The sequence below is a fragment of the Ceratotherium simum genome, chromosome 8, assembly GCF_057802395.1.
Source record: "Ceratotherium simum simum isolate JZ-2026a chromosome 8, ASM5780239v1, whole genome shotgun sequence".
Lineage (NCBI taxonomy): Eukaryota > Metazoa > Chordata > Mammalia > Perissodactyla > Rhinocerotidae > Ceratotherium > Ceratotherium simum.
The window spans coordinates 7,026,844-7,050,783 of NC_141907.1; the positions used below are offsets into that span (position 1 = coordinate 7,026,844).

At 39.9% G+C, this 23,940-nt stretch overlaps 1 protein-coding gene across 2 annotated transcripts in view; it reads left to right on the top strand.

Moving 5' to 3' along the window:
* Window positions 1-23,940, top strand: part of STX18 (syntaxin 18) — a 133,810-nt gene that overhangs the window by 1,107 nt on the left and 108,763 nt on the right. The window lies entirely within an intron of this gene.

Here is a 23,940-nt window from a genome sequence, read left to right on the forward strand (position 1 = left end):
ATTTCGTGGTAAATCCACTTAATTTTGGCACACAGTCCAGAGCCTGATACTTTGTAGACACTGAGATATTTTTTAATGAGTGTATGTATGCATGAATTAACAAGTGGCAGTTTGCAGAGGATATTCAAGCATCAGAAGGGGGACTGGGCCAGATGAATACATTCAGTCCATCAATAAGCATCTGTTAAGCAAGCACCTATCTTTTGACCAGCACTGTGTTAGAATAACATGATTTAAAGGGAATGGTGGGGGAGACAGAGTAACAAAACAAGCATCATACAGCCTTGTAGATGCTGTGTAGGCACAGAGGAGAATGTGGCCAATTCTGCTGGAGGGCCGAGAGAGGCGATAATGTCTGAAACAAATCTCTAAAGAGGAGTAGTTGGTTCCAGTGCAGACAGGTGGAGAAGGGCGCCTCGGGCTAAGAGAAGAGTATGCACACAAAGATGTGGAAATAGGTCATTTTCATGCTCAATTTAGCTGAATTTATATATACTCAATGCGTGTCTACCCATTAAAGTACCAACAAATTAGACAGTAATGACATTGCAGATTTTTTTGGAGGAACTTGTTATGTGAGCTACTCCAAATGAGGATGAATGTGCCGCTTCGCAGTGTTAATGAATTGGTTGGATAAGCATTTGAGTGTGGCTGATTTGGGGGACACTCAGGAAAACTGGACTGGAGTGGTAGGCAGGGGAGATCTTGAAGGGCCTTGTTTATCACGGTGTGGAGTTTGGACTTTGCCCTGGAGGCAGTCAGATGTTATGTGGTAGAGAGAGCGCTAGAGAAGGGGTGAAGACACCAGGTTGTTGTCTTAACCCTGCGATGATTAGCCATGATCTTATGAAGCAGGTTTTATGGCCTTAGTTTATTTACCTGGCAATAGTCTCCTCCTTTTTTTCCCCCTTAAAAAGCAGAAGACTTTTAAAAAAAACTGCTGTGATCTCCGATATATAGCAGATCAAGGTTCTCAGGTTGAAATGAGAGGGAGGGAAACTGGGACTTCTCCGTCCGCCTCCCTTGAGTCTGGCCCAGGCTGTTCCTGAGGTTCCTCCTTTGGAATTGTGGTATGAAGATCATAGTTTTGGTTTTTGGAGGGCCCTTTCTAACCCTGAAATCACTGATTTATTAACACTGTGCTAATTTTGGGTCCTGCTCAGGGTTAGGGGCTCTGGGAGTGGCCCAGACGAGAAGCATCGTTGGATTGGCCAGCAGTGAGGAGAGCCCTGTGATCACTTAGGCCCCAGGCCTCTCCCTGAGTAGTGAGATGGTACTTTAGGCCTTTGGGTTAATAGGCCTCAGGGACAGTAACAGGACCCTGGGGTGCTGAGTTCCCTGTCACTGGAGGTAATTAAACAGCGGGATGACTGCTCGTCAGAGATGTTTGAGAATAACTCTGTGCTTTTGTCAGAGGGTTAGATGCATGTCACTGAAAGTTCCAGTTCTGGTATTTATTGATGTGGGTAGGTGTTAAGGCTTGGGGAGTCTATTAAGTAGGGACATGGGCTGTGTTGTTCAGGGCCACTGCCCTTCGTGACATAGGGAACACATGCCTTCTTTTGAGGAATTTTGATTTTATGTTGCAGTTGCTTTATGTATTACCTCCTGTTCTTGCAACCATTTCTCTCTCTCGTGGAAAGTGTAACTAGTATAGAGCTAGTGAGGGGTGTCCTTTGCTCTTAACCACAGTCAGATGTGTCAGAAGTCTGGCTGTTGTTTTGTTTGGCCTGAATTCCTTATACATAAAAGTCTGGTCATACTAGGAACACATATTCTGGTTCAAGTTGAGCCCTGGTTGTCAGACTTAAGGAAATGTAGCAAGTTATAGTAATGCCTTTTCTTGAATGCCTTCCTTGAAGCATTTATTATCATTTCTAAGATACATATTACCTAGTTCAATTCCAGTTCTTTTCATTCCTCATTTTTGACAAAATGTACTCCTGATGTCAGATTTCCATCTCACTGAGTTGTTGTAGAGGTTATGTTAAGTTTAATACAACTGTGTTGAAACTAGATCTTCTATTTGTCCCACAGGGTGGTTTCTTCTGCATCATTTCTTTAAATATTTAACTTTTATGCTTGATTTTGCTGAATTTATATATACTCAATGCATGTCTACTGATTAAATTACAAACTAATTAGACAGTAACAACGTTTTGTATTTTGGGGGGAGGAACTTATGTGAATAGCTCCAAACAAGGATGAATATGCCACTTTGCGTGGGAGCTCGATTAGTTAACTCATCTGGACTGTGGGACTAGTGGGGACCTTGGGAGTAGAAAGAGCACTGGGACTAGAATTTAGAAGACTTGGATTCGAATCTGGATTCTGCTACTTAGAAGTGGGTGACTTGGGTGAGTCCTCTTACCTGAGTCTCATTTTTCATTTCTATAAAATGGGTATGTATCATAATACCCTAGTTAACTGATAAGCTAATTATTAAGATCTTATGAGACTGTGTATATATATTAAAGAGCCATACTGATTATTATTGTTCCCCTTCACCCCTACTCCCACCCATTTAGATACATTGTCCTCAGTGGCTCCAAGCGATATTTCCTAAACCACTTACCTTTGTTGTGCTTTCACTCCTTGCCTGCAAGAGGGAACTGAGTAAGTGCATAGAAGAATCAGTGAAAATCCTGTGCAGGTACTAGTAGCATCGACAGTGGAGACAACAGTGTTCTCTGTCAAGGGGGAACTCTTTTATCAGCAATGGCAAATGTGTGGCAAGGACTTTTCTCACACTTTCTCTCTCTTCCTGCCTGTGATCCTGGAAGCCAGTGCTGATTTCCCAGTAGATCTCTAGCTCAGAATCCTTTACCCCAGCTAGCCATTACCAGTTGTAGGATCTGACGTTCAAGTTCAATCTGCTCGACATCTTACCTGATGTATAGTAAAAATAGAATCTGTATGGCTGAAGCAGAACCATGGACTTGTTTTTCTTTAAGTACTTAAAAGGATCTTGAGTTCATGTTGTTCAGGCTTCTCATTTTATAGTTGGGAACACTGAGGTAAGTGAAGTGACTTGCCCAGAGTCATAATAGCTGAGGTCATAGGACAGAGCCAGAGGTAGAAGCCAGGTCCTTTGACCCTAGTTTAATGCTGTTTATCATTATGTATCATTTAATGCTCCCCCCACGTCCTCCTACCTTAAATTTCCACTATAATTTTAATTCTTTGGCCCCTTTTTTTTTTTTCTGTAAATAAAGCTATTTAACTTTATTTCTTTTTCTTTTTTTTTCCTTTGGCTTTTGAATGGCAGTGAATTTCTTTTTGAGTTAATATGTAATTCATAACTGGATACTGAATGGGATTTAGAGCAGAAAGACCTGAATTTGAATGCCTCTTACTTACTGTTTGAATTTGAATGTCTCTTGCTTAATGTGTGAACGTGGGCAAGTTACTTAACCTCAGTTGTTTCTCTTCTAAAACAGTGAATAATAGCAACCTTTAAGATTGTTAAGCAGATGAAATGAGAAAAGATGCAAATACCTGCGCCAGTGTGAATTCTTTTGGTTGCAAGTAACAGTAACCAAATGTAAACTAACTTGAGCAAAATGGGAATGTCTTGGCTCATGTAACTGGGAAACACAGGATGGAGCTTCTTTCTCTGGCTCTTACCTGTAAAACCCCAGGATGGGACTCAAGTTGGTTCTGCTTGGATCCTGAGCCCTCATTATGGCATCAAAGGGATAAGGTTCTTCAAATGGCCAGGTCATATGTCCACCTCAGTATGTGGCCAATAGGTGGGCTGGATACTATGATTGTCACCCCACTAGAACCTTGGGAAAAGGAGTGCTATGTCTAGGAGTAGGGAGTAAGGGATGCTGGGTGGGCAGAACCAACAGAAATGTTCCTTACGGGGCCTAGCATGGTGCCTGACATGCCTCCACCTTACCTTCCTGGTTGTCTTCAACTTGGGGGATGAAACACTGGAATTGTGTGAGTTTGTAATGACAGGCTTTGGGTGTGGGAATGTGGCCGGAGGTGTGTCCTGGTAGCAACTCTTCCGTTTTCTTACTGATATATAAAGGTGACAGAGGCCGGGGAAGGCGGGAAGGCGCTACACAGGAAACCAAGACTCCTCTAAGCAGCCAAACGATGTGTCCCCGGGCAGCGGGGCCAATGAAAAGCATTGAACAGGACATCAGGAAACCTGTATTGTAGCCCAAGATCTGGCATTAAGTGGGCAGGCCACATAATCTTTCTGGGCCTCAGTTTCCACACTGGTAAAACTGAGAGCTTAGACTAGATGCCTGCAGCGATTTCTTGTAAAGCAAAAGTGTTTTGATTACGCGTAAGATAATAGCGACCCTGAGTGGGTGGGAATTCTCTTTTCAAATTAGGCATGCAGATGAGTTTTTCTTTGTTTATTATACATTGTTTTTGTGAAAGCTAAATGTCATTTATCTTTATTTTTTTAGGAATTATCTTGAGTTCCTGGCTGAAATTCAGAGTTCTTACAGTGGCTCAAAGCCAGGGAATGTGGTCCCTGCTACCTCTCACCTTTCCTCCTCTCTTCCTCCTCCTCTTCACTCTGGCTACCCTAGCCTCCGTGCTTTTCTCACATGCGCCAGGCACATTCCTACTTCAGGGCCTTTGTGTTTGTTGTTCCCTATACCTGGAACACTTTTTTCCTAGATTCCACATGGTTTCATCTTCAGGTGCTTGCTCATATGTTGCTTCAGTGAGACCTCCTCAACTGCTCTTTATAAAGTAACACCTTTTTTCTATCCTTTACCCTATTTTATTCTTTTCGTTATCTAACATATCACTTATCCATTTATTTATTGTTCATCCACTGGAATATATGCCTCATGGAAACCAAGACTCTGTGTTGTCCAGCAGTGAGTCTGTATGTTCTAGAACAGTGCAGGACATAGGCAGTCAACAAATAGTTCTTGGATTGAGGAATAAGTGTTTACTCTGTCACTTTGCTTTCCGTTTTGGAGCTAGCTGGTCTCTGTCCAAGGCTCCTTCCAGTTCTAGAAATGTGTGATCCTAAGATGACTCTTTATTATTACACAACATACATTTACAGTTAATCCAGTTTCTGGAGTGAACATTAAATAAATAGTAGCTTTTATTTTATTATTAAGATTCAGTTTTTCCTTCAAGGAGTTTACAGTCTAGTGGAGAAGCGAACACAAAAGTAGTACAACAACTCAGGTATGAGTGACATCTGTAATTCTCTCAGTGTCGATTCCCCAGGCCCTCCTTGATTTCCTTCTGAGATAGAATGTTGACCTTGTGTGCCAATGTTGGGACCAAGAGGTTGAGCTGGGACCGCCTGGGTTATTATCCAGAGTAGCTGGGAATAGACTTTCTCCAGGGATTGAGTATAATCCTACTTAAAGGAGGTTTCAGTCAAAGGAGCATGGTTCAAAGAAACAGTATCAGACAACAGGTGCCAAGAGTCAGTGAGAAGCTGGAGGTTGGACCAAACAGGACAGGAATAGATCAGGAAACAAAGTAGGTTTAGGATATAGGAGCAGGAGTGTGCTGAATCATATAGATTCTTTATTAATGCAGAAACCTTTTTGCAGATGGTATAAGGAGCAGCTTTGGCTAAGGCTGGATTGAGGGGCTGGGAAGAGAGAGGTTCATTAGCCAGCCTGCCCCTCTACCACCCTTCCCTTTCTCCTCGAGGAGCCCCTTTAGTACCAGCCACAGGGCTCAGAGACACGCAGGTTAGAAACCACTGCATTAATATTCTGCAAGGCCTCTTTTAGCTTCTTGATGCTGTGTTTTTATGGGTTGTGATAACTGAGTGTATACGTAAGCAGAACTCAGTGCTAGAGACTTTTCATGACATTAATAGTGAGCCCTTTGTGGGAATTGCACTTCTAAATTTTTCCCAGGACTTATGAAGACTGCAACTTTTAAAATTGTATTTATTTAGTAATTGATTTATTCCAGCATCTTATAAGCATTGAACATCTGATATGTGTTGGGCATTGTGAGGACACAAAAAACTATGAGACATATGTCCCAGCTCTTTGAAAATACAGATAAAGAATAGCTAAATCTCCTTGAGGGAGAATCAGTGGAAACCTCAGAGAGAAAGTGATAATCAGATTGGACCTTGAAGGACAAGAACCATTCCACCAGACACAGAAAGGGGGATAAATCACATTCTTGGCAGAGGGAAGAGTGTGAGCAAGATGGCAGGGGGGTTGAGGGGGAGGGCCAGAGCCAAGAGGAGTGGCTGGAGCCCTTTTCTGGAGGAGGCCTGGGTGAGGGCAGAGTGGCAGGAGATGAGGCTGTGCTGGATTGGGTTAGAGCAAGAGGCGGCCAACTTTGGCCCACAGGTCAAATCCGGCCCACTGCTTATTTCTAGAAACGAGGTTTTTATTGGCATGCAGCCACACTCATTTGTTTACATATAGGCCATGGATGCTATCGTGGCAGAGTTGTAGCCTGCAAAGCCTAAAATATTTACTATCTGGCCCTTTAGAGAAAAAGTTGGTCAACTCTTGGGTGAGAGCATTGTCAGCAGTGCTGAGGAGTTTGGACTTTATGCTCTGAGCTACGCAAGCAGAGGCATGAAAGGATGATATTTTAAAATGATTAGCTGTGTTTTAAAATAATCAGCAATATTGAAGGTGGGTTTGGAGTGTAATAAGACTGACGGAAAAGAGCTAATTAGTAGGCTATTGCGGTAATCCAAGTGAAAGCTAATGAGCTAGGACAGTAGGATTGGACAGTAGGAGAGCATAGATGAAATAGATATTAGAGGAGGTAGACTCAACAAACTTTGGCAGTTAAAGGGCTTAGAAGAAGGAAAAGGGGGCCGGCCCGGTGGCGCAAGCGGTTAAGTGCGTGCGCTCCGCTGCGGCGGCCCGGGGTTCGCTGGTTCGGATCCCTGGCGCGCACCAGAGCACTGCTTGGCAAGCCATGCTGTGGCGGCGTCCCATATGAAGTGGGGAAGATGGGCACGGATGTTAGCCCAGGACTGGTCTTCCTTGGCAAAAAAAGAGGAGGATTGGCAGATGTTAGCACAGGGCTGATCTCCTCACCAAAAAAAAAAAAAGAGAAAGACTAAGTCCCAGCTTTCTGGTTGGAAAGTTAAATGGTAACAGATATCACAATAACGTTTTTTTCAAAGTTAGGATAGAATGCCAGTTACTCATGCTCAGACTCTTGCTCAGTTCTAAATAGGAGAGAATAGATCCAAGGCACCCAGTGGACAGTGGAGTTTTATTAAGACAGCAAGTGGCAGATAACTCCCCAATGGCAGTGCTCCTGGTAAACCTAGATTGGAGAGCATAGCTGGAACCCAATGGGGTCCTCCAACTTTGTCATACTTAGATCTTGGAGATAGTTGAGTATATAAAGTAGGTACCTGGTAGATATGCCTAGCCAGATGCATGGGGATTTGAGACTGCCTCACAAATCCAGCAAACACTGGGCTGGGCCCCATTATGGCAAGAAATACGAGGCAAGTCAACCTCACCAGACTCGGATGGGGATAGAGACTCAGTAGGGCCCGTTTAGATGCCAGGTTCTTAGGCAGAGTTCTGTTCTTCTCGGCTGTGCTTTCCTTATTCTTGAAAGAAACTCATTTTGGTGGTCATGATTATATCACATATTGTAGAAGAAGCATGGTTCTCAGGGATAGTCAGTTGATTTTCTCCTTCTTTCTTTCTTTTTTTTTTTTTTAAAGATTTTATTTATTTATTTATTTTCCCCCCAAAGCCCCAGTAGATAGTTGTATGTCATAGCTGCACATCCTTCTAGTTGCTGTATGTGGGACGTGGCCTCAGCATGGCGGGAGAAGCGGTGCGTCGGTGCGTGCCTGGGATCCGAACCCGGGCCGCCGGCAGCGGAGCGTGCGCACTTAACCGCTAAGCCATGGGGCCGGCCCTCTCCTTCTTTCTAAGAGAAATCAAGAATGGGTCAAAGAGTTGAAACTCCTGTTTCTAGTTGGCAGGTGACCAACAGTTCCGTGTATCACCTACTAGGATAGGGCTGCTGAAACAGGTCCCCTTAGGGGGACATTTTTAATGAATTCTTCCTGTCCAAGGTCTGGTTCTGTCTTGCAGGCTTGAGAACCGGATTTGTCAGCATACTGAGGGTAGAATCATCTATCAGGACAGACATCAGCTGAGCTCACATCAGCTTGTGTAAAAGTCCGAATACTAGTTTGTTCATCTACTTTGAGCACTAGAACTAATATTCAAGAGGATACAAATTTCAGAAAATCTATTATTTTTGAGCTTCTGCTATAGGTTAGGAACTGTGTTAAGGACTTTACATACCTGATCTCATTTAACTTTTCTCTTTTGGGGGGGCTAGAAATATAATAATATTAAGTGATTTTTATAATATTGAACATATTATAAATAATATTCTAGAATTCATACAAACTTGATGTTTGAGGTTTCTTGTTACATGGAAATCCATATGGGCTCCCTCTGGTGGGCGAAGTATCAGTGACGTCTACCATGGCTTGTATTGTGAAAAACTTACGGTTAAAACATACTAGGTTTCAAATTGACTTAAAAAGAGGCCCCTTCAGAAACCCTCTGCAAGAAAGTGAATAAACGAGAGGAATGAAAGTATGATGTGCTGAATGAACTCATATAATACAGATATGAAAAGCTTGCAGCAGAGTTATTTTAAACTCAGTAGTACTTTTTTCTTCCTGACTTTCAGGTTCTATAGTCTATAAATACTAGAGTCTGCCAGCTCCTGCTTGTCACACTCTAACATATGCCTATTTGTCAAACTTTCTTATGGAGTTCATGAGCTATATTTAACCAAGAGAGTGAGTCTTTTCATTTCATGATATTGTACACATTCCTGTTCACTTTTTAGAGAGATGATAAGAAAACTCTGGTAAAATGAATATTTGCTTTTTATAGTCGAAGTAGAAGTGACTGACTGCAGCATATCTTGACTCAGAGAAATTGAGAAAGGAATTAAAAAGCATAAATTTTGAATTACAGATGTTTTTGGACTTTGCCAGTAATTAACTGTGTCATCTTGGAGAACTCACCTAACCTTTTTTTTTCTCTGTCTTGTTTGTTTAACGAGAGGCGTTGCCTAGATGATCCTTAAGGCCCTTTCAGCAGAATGGTCCCATGATTCAGTACTCTTCTTTCTGAAAGTCCCAGGATATATTTTTACATGGTTTTTGCAATGGTAAGTGCTCAGTGCCTTGTGATATTTGCCCGCCAAGTTCCTATGTACTCAGAATTTTTCACCTTGATTAAGAAATGAGTTTGTTTTTCAAAGTTGGCATTTGGTATGTTTCCACAAATGTATTTGATTTAATAGTGATTATAGCCTCTTATAATGGACTCTTATCAGTGGGATATGTTTTTGAAGTTGGCTGATTTTAAAATCTGATTATAAAAGTAGTAAGTGCTGGGGCCGGCCCGGTGGCGCAAGCGGTTAAGTGCGCGCGCTCCGCTGCGGCGGCCCGGGGTTCGCTGGTTCGGATCCCGGGCGCGCACCGACGCACTGCTTGGCAAGCCATGCTGTGGCGGCGTCCCATATAAAGTGGAGGAAGATGGGCACAGATGTTAGCCCAGGGCCGTCTTCCTCAGCAAAAAAAAAAAAAAAAAGAGGAGGATTGGCGGATGTTAGCACAGGGCTGATCTCCTCACACACAAAAACAAAAACAAAAACAAAAACAAAACAAAAAAAAAAGTAGTAAGTGCTCATTAAACATAATAAAGAAGAAAATAAATTTCACATATAGTACTACTGGCCAGAAATAGCCACTCTTACAGTTTTGATGTATATCTTTCTAGACATTTTTCCTATGAAACAAAAACAATTTTTCTACAATGCTGTTATATAGCCCCACTTTTGTTTCATTTCTTGCCTTTTTTAACTTAGTATATTGTGAACATTTTTTTATGTCAATACATATTGTGTATCACCAATTTATTTGGCTGCATAGCCATTAAAAATAATATCACATAACTTATTTACCTGAACCACTGTTGAAAGATATTTAGGCTGCTTTCAGTTTATCATTATTTTAAACAAATACTACACTTTCACCAAATTTGTTTCAAATTTATAATCTCTTAAAATAAAAAGGCAAAAATATATATAAATTCACCTTACTTGTTTTCTGTTTAATCTTTTCTCAGATATTAAAAATTGGGTGTCCTAATATTGATAAAAGAAAATTTATCCCTAATTTTTTTCAAAGCATTAAATGTATTAGAATTTATTATCAGTGCTGGAGGAGTGGTAGAAAAGGGGATGATAATCAGGGGCAGCCAAGTCAGGAAAGCTTGTACGTGGAGCAAAGCCTTGAAGAGCAAGTAAAATTGGAGAAGTGGCCAGCGTCACGTGGTGCGTTTCAGTGGCTGTGAGGAAACCGGCTGACTAGGTGCTTCTCTGTGAGCAGGGTGAAATCCACTTGAGGGGAGGTAGTTCGTGGCCCGGTTACAGAGGGCCTCCAGAGCTTTTATACAAAATAGTGTACAGAAATCAGTGAGCATCTTCTATCTAGTTAATGACCACTTGAAATCTAATGAAAACGTTTACAATAGTAACAGAAATCATTTCTAGAAATAACCTTAAAAGGAAACATAAATGTCCCATTTGAAGAAAACTTCAAAATTTTGTAGAGCGTTATAGAAGACTTGAATAAATAGAAGCACATATTGTGTACCTGGAAGGGAAAAAGAGTGTTGTAAAGACGCAGTTAGGATGTGAGGGCAGTCTGGCTTCAACATCTGTCATCTCATTGATCGCCAGGGTTGATTCGGCTGATCTGGCTGGCTAGGCCCGTGTCCCCTTCCTCCGTCACTGTGCCATGTGTGTCCCTCCAGAAGCTGCACCGCTCGGTCGAAGAGGATGACCGTCCCCGATAGAGGAGGACCGTTTTTCCGACAAGGGTATCCGAGTAGCTGCGCTCCCCGGCTAGAACCCCCAAACGAGCTCTCAAGACATCACTTATCCCTAAATTAATTTCTAGATTTAGTGAAGCTTTAATAAAAATTCCAGCAGAACTTTTTTGAGAAGAACATGAAAGTAGTTCTCAAATCCATTTAGGAAAAAAGGTGTGAGAATAGCTAATTAGTTTTTGAAGAAGAGTAGAAGAGTGTGTGTGTTGGGGTGGGGGTATTAGCCTTACCACATATTAAAACATTTTAAATATGCATTTATGGATCAATCAGAGAAGCCTATTAGGCCAGGTGTGTGTGTGTGCAACTTTTATCTTGGTAAGGGAGGCACTGTAAATCAGTAAGAAAAAGATTTATTCAGTAATGATTGGGGATAATTGGTTAGCACTTTGGGGAAAAAAAGTTTTTTTTAGGTCCTTATCTCTTACTGTACATACATTGAAATAAATTTTTAGATGGACTAAAGATTTAATTGTAAAGCAAAACCAAGGAAAATGAATATGAATATTGACTATCTTCTAGAAATGGGAGGTCTTCCTGAGTTTAAAAATTAGTGGCAGTAGTCTGAATGGTAATAATGGTGACGATTTTGATGATAGGGATGGCAGCTATCATAAGTGCTTCACATAGAGACATTATGGCATTATTTCCAAGTACAGAGAAATTATTAGGTCAATTTGGCATACTGAAGAGTATGTCATGACATGAGAAGAATTGCTTATCATATTACATTAAAAAAATGACTGCCAAAACCAGATAACAATTAAAACTCTGTGTACAAAATCAAAAAACTCTAGGCATGGAAATACTGATGATTAGAAAGGAATACACCAAAATGTTAACAATGGTCATTTTTGGGTGATGGGACTATGGGTGATTTCTTTTTCTGCTTCTATCATTCTGAATTTCTTTAATTAGCACATATTACTTTTGAAATGGAAAGCAAAACAGAACAACAAAAACTGGCAGATGAGTTTTTAATTGCTCTGGTAGGAAATGGAAAAGAAATATCTTTTGATTAGAAAAATGTCGTGAGTAAGCAGTATCAAATTATATATTAAATGCACAATGGAGGGGTCCCCTATTGAAAGGAAGTCTGCTGTAAAACCTTTTGTAAAGGGAGTAATTTTCCTTTAACTCAGCTGGGTTTTCAATTCAGTCTTTCTTGACCTATACAAGAAAATCATCCACAAATGTTGCATTGATGTCTTAGCTTTCTGGTTGTCATTCTAAGAATAATAAACTGTAATAATAGCTACCACTTGTTGAGCACCTATTCTGCCTGGCACTGTGCTAAAATAAAAGCTTTATAATTTAGTTGACTATCCTTGCAAGTAAGATTCCTTTACTCCTGAAGAAACTGAGGTTCAGAAGGTTAAATGACCTGCCCAGGACGATGGAGCAGTGATGAGCATGCGCACCGTGTTCCTCAGATTGCCTGCTGCCTCTCTGGGCTCTGAATGCACGGTTATGCACATGTGAGTGCTGTCTCAGGACTTGGGAGCTGCGTTCCGCTAGGCATTCCACAGGTCGGATCTCTGGTGATTTTCTCCTTGGCATGTTGTCGTATCATCTGCTGTCTTTAGGAGCATATTTTGGTACATGAATCATATATATTTGAAAGTGCCTGACTAGCTTTTGGGGAAATACAAAAGAACTTTTTTTAAAATCAGCAGTTACCTAGTGACCATACATTTCTTATAGATAGTATTGAGGTATGCTTTTGGGGAAAAGGGAAAAAGATTTATGGTTTTAGTTAGTAAAATCATTGAGAGTGAAGGAGACCCAATTTATACAGACCCAAATTATACATTTGAAAAAGTATAATTCTGTTTTTTGTCTTTGGGACTAGTTTGTTATTTTGTTTATTCATTCATTCAGCAGTCAGTCCCATGGAGAACTCTGGAGCTGAGCTGACTTTTCAGAATTGCCCCGGTGAGGCAAGGGTCCAGGCCTTTAAAACCACTGTGTGTGGGCTTCACCCAGGGAAGGGCCGTAACTTTGGGCCAGGCAGCTTCCTTCTGCTGAGAGCAATGGCTTGAAAGAGACTCATCTGTGAGCCATCAGCAGGCAGTTCTCCTGGAAGTTGAGGGAATGAGGGCCTCTATCATGAAGGCTGTTCTGCCATACTACCTTTTAGGTGTGTTGTGAGGCTTGAATGAGATAGTGTATGTAAAGCTGCCAGCATTGTATCTGGTACATTATAGATACTCATTTAAATGGCCACTACTTTATTGTCAGCTTATATTTATTGAGTATCTACCTAGGAGTAAAGAAGGCGCTTCTGTTGCTCTTTGGGATAGAAAGATGAGTGAGATTTTCATCTGGCCATCAATTTGTTTACAGTCTAGAAGGGGCATTCATTCGTTAATTCATTCAATAAATATTTATTGAGTGTCTCCTATAGGCTATGCACTGTTTTTGGCCCTGGGGATAGAGCAAAGATAACACAGACAAAATCTCTACTTTCATGGAACTGATAGTCTAATGGGAAACTTATAGTAAACAAGTAAACAGATGCATAAAAATACTTTGGTAATGATAAGTAAACTCATAAGTGTATTACATAAAAGTACTTATAGAAATCTTCAAAAGAGAAACTTTGAGAATTCAGAGGACAGAGAGATTACTTCTGGGTGAGGTTGAGGGAAGACTTCATGGAAGAGGTGACATTGAGGTGGGCCTCGTGGATTTTCCACTTGTAGAAATGGAGAGAGGAGAAGCAGGACAGGCATACGTGACAAAGGCTGCAGGGTGGGAAAGCGCAGGATGGTAAAATCTACCGAGAAAAGCTCAGTTGGACAGAAGGAGTGTGAGTAGTAGGTGCTGGGCTAAGCCATATATTATCCCTTGGCCGTTCTGGATCCTCTCTCTACTCTTTCCGCTTGCTTTTGCCCCAGGAGGCTGAGCTTTATGGCCTCTGTGACTGGGTTTCCTTGCTTTCTGGCTTCTGATTGGGTTCAGCGAGTGGGAGGCTTCAGCAGGGGATAGGAGGGGTGGGACAGAGAGGGGTTGGTTTGAGAGCTGGGTAGAGGCTTTGCATCCACAATCCATGACTCCAGTTAGGTGTCTGCCCCATCCCTAGCATTTTTTCCCTGTGTATGTCAAGCGTCCCATGGGATAGGATGGGTTTAGCCAGTAGGCTGGTACCAGCTAGTAACAGACAGGATTGCATTGCAGCCCGACTCAGGAGTGACCTTGAAAGACAGTGCCAAAGGGAATTTCTCCCCCTGGGCAGAACTTTGGATAATTCACCTCTGCTTTTTTTATTTAAGATGGTTTTTATTGGAGATATATTTCTCTCTCCCTTTCTAGCTCAACATTGCAGTAGGGAAAAGTCAAGAATTTTAGACTCAAACACATTTGCTCTTAGTGATATGACAGTTCATACTTTTCTTCCAAATATGACCTGAAACGTTAGAGGTGGTAAATGGCTCTTGTGGCATTTTGACTATAAATCTGAACTGGAATGGAATCTGTAACCCATTATCAGATTCTGAATCAAGTTGCCTTGTCCTTCTGCTGTTTTTGTTTCTGTGGAAATGTGTGTTTTTATTCTGTCAGTGGACAGTTTATATACCTAATACACCTAATATTAAAAGGGAATTATATAATGAATACTTGATGTGAAAGGGACTAAATACTTCAACTCCAAGGGATTCCATTAAAGTAATAAGGAAATTACGTTTAATTTTAAATGGTAGAAAGATTTTTTAATGTTATTGCTATTAAGCATGTTTTACACTCAACTCATTTTTTTGGAAATGAATTCCCAAAGCACAATACGTCTTTATACAGGTGGAAAGGAAATATTCTTAGAAAATAGGTAGTTTGATGTCGTCTTCTTAACTGCAGAGAGAAGCATACTTTTCCAAAGAATAGAATGTGATGGTTGATTGGAAACTTGTGGAGTTACAGGCTTTTAGCTCTACCTCTTGAAATAGGGAAATATATATAAATGGGTCCCCAGATGAAGGCATAGTGGGGTACTTTATAGCCCTAATTGACTCCAGACAGAGAGGCTGTGATTTGTAAGCAAGCAGTGACAAGAGGAAGTTAAATCAAAATTAAATTAAGGGAAGGAAGAAAAAAAGAGATATCAAGGAGAGGTGATGAATTTTCTGAAAGCTTCTAAATACCTATCTGTGGCTACGTGGGAAATCTGTGAATATATCTCAGTTATGTCAAGGGATGAAATCTGGAAACATTTCAGTCCTAAAAAAGACCTTTTTTTTTAAAAGGTCTTTTTTCTGTTCATTACTTGGTACAGTTCAGTCATTATAGGCGTATTTGCTTCCATACTTTTCCATGATTCAACTGGCAGTAAAAATCAGTCTCTCCCATGATACACACGAGGTGATATTTTGGGAATATTGCTTTTTCTGTTTATGGTTTTTGACATTTTGTTGTTGTTCCAGCTTGTGTAAATAAAATTCTGGGAATTAGAGCCTACCAGACGCTCATCCGCACTGACCACCGTTTTTGCAGTTGTCTCAGTCTCCCTTTTCCTGGTCTCCCCTCTCCAGTTAATTTTCAGGCCCAAGAGGACAGGGACTGTGTTCCAGTCCCAGTCACAGCACGGGGCACAGTGCAGAGTTCAGCACATATTTGTGAAATGAATTAAGTGAGTAAATGCCTTGTGCTTCCTCTTTCTCATTCACCCCACTGCGACCAGGTGGTTTTGGAACCTCACGATCTTGAGCCTGAGCTGATGGAGCAACACTGAGCCCTCCGTCTCTTGGAGCCAAGCCACTGTGCAGAAAATGCTGCTTTCAACATGTTCCTTTGCTCAAAAGTGTTCAATACTGTTCATTCCCATAAGACAAATTCTCAGTTACCTGACTGATATTCAAAGGTCTTTATAAAGCTAGCCCTACCCACTTTTCCAGTTTTACACCTTACGCTTCCTCCCATCATCCCACCAGCTTTAACCAAGCTACTCTATTCACGGCCTCCTTTGCTTTCTTGCCTCCTCCTTTGGCTCCTGCTTTATCTCTTGCCTGGACGGCTGTCTCCTTCACTTGCTCAAATTCTACCCATCTTTAAAGGCACATTCTATCCTATACTAGTCTCCTACTGAATCCAAAGCATTTGCTGCCTGTATTACTCATTAAACAAGGAACTGTGTGGCTTGTGATAGCCTTTTTGCATTATTGTTTTGTGTTGTTATTTAAAGATTGCATGGTTGCTTAACTTTCCAAGTGCTGTTGTGTTGTCTCCCAAACTATATTGTTTACTTTTGGGGATGAGGGATAGAAAAGGTAGGAGTCTGATTTGATGCTTCTTTATGGTTCCCTCAGCGGCTCTTTCAGCTAGGGCTGCAGCCTTTAGACAGGACAGTCACCACATCTTAATCATTTTTGTATTCCCAATTCCTAGCACTGCGCCTGGCCCATGGTAGGGATTCAATACATGGTATGTGAATAAATGAATAGAAGGCATTCTCGAATATTTGTTTACTAGTTTGACCCCAAACTAAAATAATCAACATAGGTGATTTTCCATCTTTTAAAGGCCATGAAAATCCAGTTTGTCATTTAGCTTTTTTTCCTCATCAACAGTTCTTCCTCAAGCACTTCTTCCTTTTGCCTGCCTCAGCTTCACACTGAAATGTAAAGCACTTTCCTTTAATTCTCTTCCCTCTGAAATCGGAGAACAGCTGTTTAGTCACCTCCTTATAAATAACGCTTCAACAAGTTAAATTGCCTCTAGGACTTGTTTTCTTCAGATTAAGTTATCCCAAAGCCCTTTCTTTTTCTAATAAAGGCCTTTTCAAAAAGAAGCATTCGTTATGTTTTTATTTCTTTTTCTAGCTCTTTATAAAACTTTATTCTTTTTGTAAATGTACCACTGGATACCCGTATAAGGGCCTGGTTAATGCTGTCTGGAATGGAAGGCATCTTGAATCTCATTCCCTTATTTGTGTTTTGGAGTATCCTGTTGACTTTTTTGTTTCCATTGCCTATCAGATTTAACTTGTGGTCCACGCTCCCCCTCTCCTTGTTTTGTTTCCTTTTTCTGTGCATGTCTTGTGTAGGTTGATTTTATTCCCACAAACACTAACTTGCGGTGTCAGGAGTCTTAGGGTTACAGGCTACAGAGAACCCAGTGCTAATTAGCTTAAATGATCAGGGGAATTAATTGATTTATATCACTGAAAAGTCTAGTGGTAAGACTTAACCTCCGGCATGGGTGGACCTACTAGACAAAACAGTGTCACCAACGGCCTGGCTTTTCCCGCTCCCTCTGTTCTGCTTCATGGTGTTCACATCTCCCTTAGGCACCTCGGTGCTCTTGCTTCGTGGAAGCTCAAAAGCTGCAGCACTTGCAGATCTCACTTTCCCATACCACCCTGTCCGGAGGAAGAAAGAGGTTCTTTCCTTGTAGTACCCTCCGGAATCTCGGGGTTTAGTTGTTCTCGTTGGCTCCAATGGAATCATATGCCTATCCTTAAATCCACCCCTTTCTCCAGAGGGAAAGGGTGTACTGCTTAGCTGGGTCTACTTAGGACCAGCTCTGCAGCTGGAGCAGTGTCACTACCACCAACGCACATGGCTGAGAATTGGGGAAGAGTGATTTCCAAAGGAAATTTGGGGAGCTATTCCCAGAAGGAGGAGAGCAATGGATGTGGGTGGCCAACAATAGATGTACATTGCACTCAAAATTGTGCCCCTTCTCTCTGCCTTAGATAGATTATTGATATCACTTTGAACTGAGGGTGTCTCTGAGAATGAATTATTTATTCGCTTATTCACTCACTCACTATTAATTGAGTATCCGGTATATGCCAGGCATGCAACTAGGTATTGGGCGTACAAACATGAGTGAGACAGTCCCTGACTAGGAGAAACATGTAGTCTAGTGAAAACACAGACTAATAGGCAAATAATAAAAGCATGTTGTAATAAGTAGTGTTATCAAAATATATATGGATACAGAGGTAGAAGTAAGAACTTGTGGGAGGGGCTGAAGCTTCATAGGAGAGGTGAGTTTTGAGCTGAGTCTTGAAGGGTAAAAGGAATTTGCCTGGAATAGGAAAGGAAGGGCATTACCCCAAAGGCTGTGGTGAACCAGCCTCTTCAGCAGGGGACTGACAGGATCAGGTATGGATTTTAGAAAGATCCTTCTGGCTGGTGGTAGATTCAGCATAGGTGAGAAGGAGGCAGACCAGTTGAGCTATCGCAGTAATCAAGTCTAATTAAGACACAGTGAAGGCCTGAACTAAGCCAGTGACTACAGCAACAGAGGATAGATTCAAGATATATTGGACAGGATTTGGGACTTGTTAGATGTAGGAGATGAAAATCAGTGGTCTAGATGACTTCAGGGTTTCAATTGTGGGTGGCTAGGTGAGTTCAGTTTTGTAGTGATGGGAGGTGCCTGCTGAAACCCAGGGAATACATGTTTATCAGGCAGTTGTAAATATAGAAATGGACCTCAGGAAAGGTTTCTAAGCCAGAGAGGTAGACGAGGAGGCATCAGAGTGTAAGTGGAAGTTGAAGCCTTGAGGAAGGAGCGAGGTTGCCTAAGGGGAATTTCAAATGAGAAGAGGACCTCGGAGTAATTCCTGGGGAAAGGCAACATTTGGGAGGCTGGCAGAGGATGATTCAGAGAAGGGGGCTGTGGAGAAGTTAGGCATATGGATCCCTCCAAATAATAGACCTCTTCTTACCTTGATAAAGGTAATGTCACCTGGGATGGTTTGTGACATGGTGGTTAAAGGCATGGACCCCAGGCTCTACTACTTACTGGTGTGTGACCCGTGGGCACATTACTTAATCTCATTTCCTGATCTGTATAATGGGAATAAAGTAGTGCCTAATTTTACAGGATTAGATGAGTAAAACACTTTGAAAGTGCTTGGCACATAGGAAGTGCTGTGAAGTGGTTGATACATAAACACAGAGATCAGTGAACGCCTGTGTGTGCCCTGCATTTGTGCATCTGTCTTTCTCTCTGAGCTCACGTACCACTGACCAATTAATCTGAAATCCAAAATTGGTTTACTTGGACTTAAATAATTTACTCTTCTGAATACTCTGATGGCTCCAGTGCGATAGTGCAAGTGTCTGACTTCTTGCAAGTTTTCCAGGTTATTTATTGGATTATTTTTTTCTACTGGCTATTAATTTTACCTCTGATTTTGATGCGGTTTTCTTTGTTTTGTCCAGAGTTCACATATTTTTAAATTGTTCTTATACCTCATAGCGTACAGCTTTCTCTTCTTCCTTTCTTTTTTTTAAATTTCCTTACCCAGAATCATTCCTAAAGTTCTGGAATGCTCTGTTAGTTGCTCCCCTGGCATTTTGGTCAGTTTCTGGCATGTTACTTTTAATCAGGCTACTTTTCTTATCCAACTGTAGGAGTTGGCAATATTTTCAACTCCTCTCCCTTATGGCCAGGATTATGAACTTGCTGTCTTTTCTTCTTCCTCTCCCATTTTCCCAAGTAAATGTCTTGAACCACTGATTAGATCTGTGTGCCCACAATAACATAAGCAGGCACGAAGCTTACATCTGATTTAAAGGGGTATTGTGCAGAGTCTGTTTCTCCATTAAAGTATTTTAGAATCTAGATTAAAATAGAACAATTTTCAGGGTGTGAGTATTTTGTGGAATCTCTAACACTAGTTGAACCAGACATCATGTGTGTTCATTTTTAAATAACTGGGTGGGTCACTTTTATATTTATTATGAACACAAACACTGATGCTAACAACTGACATGTGAAAAGAAAACAGGCGATAGTGATGAAAACCATTTAATGATTAGTGGGGAAACAAATATTGTTTAATGAAAATAAAAACCATGTCTAAGGGGCCTATTGCTGACTTTTGGAAATATAACCATGTTGTGGTCTGTTGTGTACCCTCTGTCCTGTACAGTAGATATTGTTTAAAATTGCTTGGGAACTGGAGCTTGCAATTGTGAGCCTGGAATGTCCTGCAGATAATTAAGTTGTGGTCAGGCTTTGGAAAAATAAAAAGTTCTCGAACTATGATTTTATAAACATGCTACAATAACATTTCTTTATATTTAACAGTTTCTTATAGAAAGCTGATACTCTCATGAGGCATTGATTAAAGGTAAAACATCAAGAAAGAAAAAATATTAAATTAAAACTTCACTTAGGATGTTGACAGTTGGCTTGTAATATTAAACAGATGTGTATGTTCCTGGGGATATTCTTCTTTCTGAACTGAATTGCTAAGTTGTATTTTTTCTTTTAATGACAACTACAAATTTTTGATCAGTTAATAATTTTAAATGCTCTTTCTACAATCTTCTATATTCGAACTTCATCTGTAGTTTGAGCCTTCTCAGTGATATAATGATCGGTGAAACCTTTGCCGCCTCTTCTAAAGTCTTTCATTTTCTTTCTTCTTCTTTTTTCCCCCCTCTTAAAGCTTAACTGGCTCTTCTGATTTCATGATGCATTCTTGGAGATTGATTCCTTGAAATAATTTTAGGATCATTGGGTGAAATTCTACCCTTTTAGATTTATGTCTGCAGTTTACTTCCATATAAGTTTCACATAGGCATTTGAGTGCTCCACTTGACCTACATTGTGGTATTGTGTTTGTGTAGTCAATTGTAAAGGCTTCTTGGTACCTCTGTGTCGCAGCCATGCGGATCAGCCTGTACTCCCGTGCTTTGGGGCCAAAGAAATGTCAGTGAGGGGACCTAAAGGAAGGCAGGCTGTGGAGCAGAAAGAGATCCAGTCAATTCTTCTTTTTGCTTATAAGGATTTTACCGTACTAGGCAAATAGCATCGAGTCCAGTAAGGGCAGTGGGGTGGGGTGGCGTGCGGAGGAGGGGTGGATTGGTTGGGTAGGTAGACTTTGGTAAACGGAGGGGAAGTTGGGTTGGATTTTGTAGGATGAGGTGAAAATATTTTCCATCTTCAAAGATTCTTCAAATCTATTTGCAAGACTGGATAAATTGTTCATTGTTGTGTTTGGGCTGATGAAATTTTTTAAATTCTGAAGATCATTTTAATTGTAAGTCTTTGACATGTGGACATCTTGTTTTCTGAAAGATATATTTCACTGGGCAGGAGTCTTTGATTAACCTGGAAGAACAGTTTAGCTGGTTTGGATAGATTTATTTATCTTGGAACTATGTATTGTTTGCACAGTCTTCTTTTTGAATCAGTGTTTTTCCTCTGCAAATTCCATTTGGGAAGCTCTGATTTGGGGCCTGAGTATATGCAAGGCATTTCCAATAAACACAAACAAGGGCCGCTAGACTGTCTGAACAAATATAATGACAGATTTTATCATAGAAAACTTTATTTAACCTCAAGAAAAATGAATTCATTTTTAATAGCACACTATTTAAATGTGACTGTTTTTGTTCTTTATATCTAGTAAAAATAGTTTTTAAGTGTCCTATTTCTTAAAGTGTGATTTAGAATCAAAAATATTTTTTTCATATTAAAGAGTAAATTTTTATGAAAGGATGTGATGAGTATACATTTCAGGTATTCAATTCTTCTTTTCCAGCTGACTGTTTTAGAATTATTCTTATTATTTTATATTTTATGTGTGTGTGGAAGGAAGGAGAGCAAATTTCTGTGTATAATGTCTTTGCGGATTTAATCGTACCACTGCCATATTCTTCTAGAAATTTGAGATGCTAATTAACGATACCCTTTTGGAAAGAGCTGGGAACATTGAGCTATGTGCAAAAATACTATATAGGTTTAGCATAATTTGTTACTCTAGAAAGAGCCATCCATTCTAGCGTAAGAATCTGAAAAGCAGTAAAATATATCTGTTAAGGTTCCTATCAGTTAGCTTATTTTGGGACTTTATATTATTTCATTCTAATTCTCTTCCAGTGTTTTGCTTAAAGGAGTGTTGTAAATATTTTAAATACTTCTCTCTAACCAGAATTAATAACAGATTTAAGTAGAAAATGCTGTTTCATTTTACTGTTATTACTGCATCATAAGATAACTCTCTGTAAATGATATTCTTTTATAGATATTTTGGCTCCACTCACCAATCCTAATTTCAGTATTATGCCTGATTTAGCAATAAGCTGCTGTGATCAGCTGCAGTGAATTGTATTAGGCAGGCTTTATTTTCTGTGTCAGTGTGGTATTGCAGTTTCTCCCACTCCGGACTCAGAAAAGCATGGTGTTAGTATTGTTTTTCAGTTTTAATGTTTAATAACTCTACCATGGGTAAAGGGAAAGTGGGAAGTTTTTCAGAGTAGATGATGATTAAAGAATTATACCATTTCATCTTTTAAAAATTTCATTTGGTTGTCCTTTTTTTCTATACAGTGTTTGGATCTTCTCAGCTGTTTTACAGATAATGAATTTGGTTCCATTAGGGAGAGAGGAGTACATTGCTAGTGTTTGCAGCATGTTAGTTCTATTAACTATTAATAAAGTTACTGATTTGGGAATGGAAGACACTTATTGGTCCCTAGTGGTCTGAAATGGGAAATGCATCTCCTAAAAATTTCATTAGAACTTTTCCATAAAGCTTAACATTTGATTAGAAAGAAGAATGTTAATAATTTTCGGTAGAATGATTGGCTTATTTACAGTGTTCTTTGAGCTACCGTTGAAGTTACTTATTATCTTAATCTCTTATTGAAAATGGATGAACTACATATAAAAACTTGGGTGCTAGATTAGCACCTGTATTTCAAGCCACTTAGGAAATGGAGGCGAATTCTGTAAATGCTTGTGTAAGGGTAAGTGCTAAGTAGAGTGAGAAAAATCTGTGAGAAGTTTTCTCTTTGTCATCTCTGTTGACTTTATCATGCTTAATTTTTGTGAAAATAATGTGTTTGTTACTGTGGTCGCACCATGAGTTAGCTTTGGCTTATGTATGATATTTTATTGTCCCTGTCCTGGAAAATTATAGCAGTTTTTATGAGGAGTGGTTTGTGGGTTCACACAACCCACTTGGAGTGCCATTTACTATAATTCTCTTCTAAAAGGACCATAAAACATCATGTAAATTGTTTAAAAAGGAAAAGGCCTTTTTTGAGAAAGGCTAAGATGAAATCTTTCCAGGCTTTCTTTTGTTTCTTATAGTCACTTTCATGATTTTGAGCTCACAATTTGTTTAAAGCATTAATGTTAAAAAGTCAAGTGCATGTGTATGTGAGTACAGATGCTTGTGAGCTAGAGCGAGGCTACAGCGGGGTTGATGCAGAGTCATGTATATCAAATGCATTATATTATAATCCTTTAAGATATGTTTTCTGTGACTTTGGAAATGAAATTAAGGAAGAAAGAGAGGGAGGGAGGAAGGAGGGGAGTAAGAATGGAATTAATTTATAGCGTGTATATCTATTTTAAAAAACCCTTATGCTCTCTTAAGTAATTGTTGTGTGTCTGTAATCGACATTAAGGCACCATTTTTGGTAACCAGTCTTGTGAAACTCAAATTCACAAAGAGATTTCCCTAAAGAAACTTCCCTCCTTGGCAGTTTTACCATTTCGGTTGGCTTGTTGCACTGTTTATGTACACCCTTATGAAGAAAGCATACAACAGCACAGTGACAAGGCCAAAGTCATGGTTTTCTATACAAATGCGTTATTCTGATATTATCTTGGTTCTGTGTATGAGCTCTATGGAGAGCAAGGATGGAAATTGTTAATAATTTTCTACAGTATTTACGTGGTACTCTGAGCTTGTAGTCACTTAATACAGATATATCTTATGTTTAGCAAATTATGAGAAAAGCCATATATATGAGAAATATAAAAGAGGCAGCTGTTCATTTTGCATAAAGATATAACAAATATATAATAGATTTAATTTTAAAAACCACTTCCTTAGTACATGTGAGATCATTATATTTGCAACAACATTTTATAGGAAAATTTATAAATGAAATGATGACAGCTGCGTTCATGTAAATAATGATATAAACAGTTACCTCTGCAAAATTTTCTATTCAAATTAGTGTGTTTTTAAAAACACAAGATTATCTGTGTGGTTTAGAACCTCCTTGGTTTTGTGACAAGAGGAGGTTATAAGTAGAGCACATTTATGTGTCTTGTAGAGAGTATCAGTAAAATTGCTAGATTT